At 34.7% G+C, this 4267-nt stretch overlaps 1 pseudogene; it reads left to right on the top strand.

Annotated features, from left to right (window-relative positions):
* The first annotated feature begins 1112 nt into the window (after positions 1–1112).
* Positions 1113–2650, top strand: LOC100963678 (annotated as a pseudogene).
* Positions 2651–4267: the final 1617 nt, after the last annotated feature.

Here is a 4267-nt window from a genome sequence, read left to right as displayed (position 1 = left end):
GTGGCATCACAGCTCATAGCAACCTCCAACTCCTGGGCTCAAGCGAGTCTCCTGCCTCAGCCTCCCAAGTAGCTGGGACCACAGGTGCCCGCCACAAGACCCGGCTATTTTTTTTTTTTTTTGTTGCAGCCATCATTGTTGTTTGGTGGGCCTGGGCTGGATTCAAACCTACCACCTTAGGTATATGTGGCTGGCACCTTAGCTTCTTGAGCTACAGGTGCCGAGCCTAGTTTGTCTTCTTTAGTTCAGCAATGTTTTCTAGTTTTAAGAATAAGATTCTGCATAACTTTCATTAAATTTATTTTTTAGGTATTTATGCTATCATAAATCAAACTTTAAAAATTGTTGGTATATAGAAATAGAATTAATTTTTGCTCACTTTTGGTAATCAATGTCTCTAAAGGAATCTGTCAATTTCATTAAAATTGTCAGATTTATTGGCATCAAGTTACCATTATATTCCCTTATTATCCTTTATCTGTAAGATGTGTAATAATGTTCCTCCTTTCATTACTAACATTGGCAATTGTGTCATCTCCCATTTCTTCTTGATCAGTTTGGCTATGTGGTCTCAATTGTGTTAATTTTTTCTAAGAAACAGGTTTTAATTTTATTGATTTTCTTTGTTTTGTAGGTTCTATTTCTTTAATTGCTATAGTTTCTTTGTTATGTGCTCCCTTCTACTTGCTTTGGATTTAATATATTCTTTTAGTAGTATCTTAAGGTGAAGACTTACATCATTGATTTGAAAACTTTTTTATTTATTTTATTATTATTATTATTATTATTATTTTGCAGTTTTTGGCTAGGGCCAGGTTTGAACCCACCACCTCTGGTATGTGGGGCCGGTGCCCTACTCCTTTGAGCCACAGGTGCTGCCCAACTGTTTTTATTTTTTAATATAAACTGTTAAAGCTATAGATTTCCCTTTAAATGCTTATTTGTCCATATACTACACTTTTGATGTAATGTTTTTAAACTTTTTATTCAGACTCCCTGGAAGTTACCTAACAAGACACATGCGGCGGCAGGCCACAGTTTCCACAAACAGAACTGTGGCTGACTGCTGTGTTGGTTTATGAAGTTTTGCCATCAATTCAAGTAATCAAAAAATGGAAAAGTATGCAAATGTGGAGGAATATAAAAAGATGTCTCTGGAACAGGTAAAATCCTTGGTAAATTCTGAAACAGAGTCTTCACTTGTTATTGATGAAAATATAACAGCTTCTGGGACTGGGCTTTCTGAAAAGATTTCTGTTTGTGAGCAAGTGGACACACCATAAAAAGGGGAAGAGTTTGAAGATGATCTTGTAAAGGAAAGTTCCAGATGGCTACCCAAGAAAAGAAAACTTGATGATGAAATAGTCCCAGAGGAAAAAGGTTCTGGTGATGATGAAGCTATTTCAAAGAAAAGAAAAAGAGAAAGGGACGATGTTCCAAAAGATGAACCTTCCGCTGGAGATGGCACTCACAAAAAGAGCAATAGAACTTGAGAATGTTCCTGAAAACCAGACAAACTTGGGGGACAAGCTCAGCCCTAGCTGCCCACTACGGCAACTTCCAGAAGCTGGTCTGGAGAAGTGTAGTCAAAGTCATATTTTTTATCTAAGAAACTTTAATAATTAGATGAAAAGTATCCTCACTGGGGAATTTTTAGAAAAGGTATGACAGAAAAAAAAAATTATGATATCACTGTTTCGGACCTGGGATGTGGTAAAGGTGAAGATTCGCTGAAGTGGATAAAAGAGTAGAATTAACAAGTTTGCACAGATACTGCTAATGTTTCTATCAAACAATGTCAGCAGCAGTATGAGGACATGGAAAATCCTCGTGAAAAATTTTCAGTGGAGAATTTATAACTGCTGACTGTTCAAAGGAACTGTTGATTGACAAATTTCATGACCCAGGAAGGTGCTTTCACATTTGCAGTTGTCAGTTTGTCCAGCATTACTCATTTGAGTCCTCTGAACAGGCTGATGTGACGCTCAGAAATGCCTGTGAGAGACTTAATCCTGGGGGCTATTTGATTGGTACTACTCCCCATAGCTTCAAACTGATCAGATGCCTTGAGCTTAAGAAACAGAAGCATTTGGAAATGAAATATGTACTGTGAAATTTCAGGAAAAAAAGGAGATTATCCTTTACTTGGCTGCAATTATGACTTCAACTTGGAAGATGTTATGGACGTCCCTGATTTCTTGGTCTATTTCCATTGCTAAATGAAATGGTGAAGAAGTATAATATGAAACTAGTCTGTAGAAAAAAAAATTCTGAGATTCTATGTAGAAAAGATTAAGAACAATGAAAATAAAATGCACTTAAAAGAAATGAATGTGGGCAGTGCCTGTGGCTCAAAGGAGCAGGGCACTGGCCCCATATGCTGAAGGTGGAGGGTTCAAAAACCCAGCCCTGGCCAAAAACTGCAAAAAACAAAAACAAAAACAAACAAACAAAACAAATGAATGCAAGCCCTGGACCCATATCCTGCAAATGAAAATTCTAAACTTGCCTCTGAGAAGGTGGATGACTATGAATGTACAGCAAAGTAAATGAAGAACAGTCAAGTAAGGTTACCTTTGGGAGCCTTAAGTAAATCAGAATGGGCAGCTGCAATGTTTACTTGGTTTTTACTTTTAAGAAGCCCCAGTGAGCACATAGGCTGTAGTCCCAGAGGAGCTGCGCTCTGTCCTGCACAGATTTGAACAATCTATCTCAGCTCTGTTTGTTTATTTTAGTTCTAAATGTGCAGGATGCTGCCATAAACTCCAGTATATAAATTCAACATTTGCTGTCTGTGACAGATGAACTTTTGTGTGCGTATATAAGAATGAGTTAGGAATCTTTGTCTTTAACATCTATTTTTAAGTAATGTTCTAATAATTCCACTTGCCTCTACTCTTTTAGCTCTTAAAAATCATAATAAAAATATAAAGAAGCAACTGAAGATCTTTCACAGTGTTTGTTCAATGTGTTTATGGTATTAAATTTATTACAGTTATAGAATTGGTCAGAGCATTTCAATCATGTGCTCATCTCTATAGTTTTGTGGTGTTTTTTAAGATGAAATGAATTGCATTCAGTACAATTGAATGTAAATGTTCAGATGTATTGCTAAAGTTTAAAATGCAATTTAGATGGTCATAAAATTTACTTAACTGTATAAAAAATTATTCAGTTCAAAATATTTTCTAATTTATTTGTATCTGTTTCTTGACAAGTAACTTGTTTAGAAATGTGTTTCATGTCCAAATATTTTGGGATTTTCTGGGTACCTATCTGCTACTGATTTGTAATTTAATTACATTATGATTAGGATGCATACCCTGTAGGATTCAATGCTTTTAAGTTTGTCAAGACTTGTTTATGGCATAGCATGTGGTCTCAGTGAATGGGCCATATGCAACTGATAAGAATGTGTATTCTGATGGCGCCTGTGGCTCAGAGGAGTAGGGTGCTGGCCCCATATGCCAGAGGTGGTGGGTTCAAACCCAGCCCTGGCCAAAAACTGCAAAAAAAAAGGGGGGGGGGGTATTTTCAATACCTTTTCTGGGTTTTTTTTTTTTTTTTGTCTACTTATTCTGTCAATTACCAAGACAAGGAATGTTAAAGTAATCAACTATAATTACAGATTTTTTATTTCTTTAGTTTTGTCAGTTTTTGTTTCATATATTTTGAAGCTTTGTTATTAGGTGCATTTAGGATTGCTATATTCTCGTAATGGATAGACCTTTTTAAGAAAATTTTTATCTTTATTATTGGTAATACTCCTTGTTTTAAATTTTACTTTATGTGATATTAGTATACCTCTTCTAGCTTTCTTAGTAGTGATTGCATGTTATTTTTTTCTCACTCTTTGACTTTTAACATATTGGTATCTTCATCTTTAAAATGTATTTCTTGTAAACAGTATGTAGTTGGATCTTTTTTCTTTTTTTTAAGCTTAAAAATCTCTTTTCTTTAACTGACATTTATAACACATTTATGTTTAATGTAACTATTTATATTTCTGCATCTACATTGTTGTTATTTGTTATCTATTTTATCTGTTTTTGTTTTCCCTTTTTCCTTCATTCTTTCGAAATAAATATTTCTTTTACATTCTCTCTTATGACCACTATTGGCTTATTAGTTATACCTCTTGGTTGTACATTGTAGTGGGTTCCTTGAGAATTACAACATGCTTTCTTAACTTATCTCATTCTAATATGAATTGATAATATAACACTTTACATATAATACAAAAGTCTTTCAACAATGCTTGTTCTAC

This window comes from Otolemur garnettii, unplaced genomic scaffold (genome assembly GCF_000181295.1).
Source record: "Otolemur garnettii isolate 467f Iridium unplaced genomic scaffold, OtoGar3 scaffold00007, whole genome shotgun sequence".
NCBI classification, from domain to species: Eukaryota; Metazoa; Chordata; class Mammalia; order Primates; family Galagidae; genus Otolemur; species Otolemur garnettii.
This window is presented reverse-complemented; position numbering and strand designations above follow the sequence as displayed.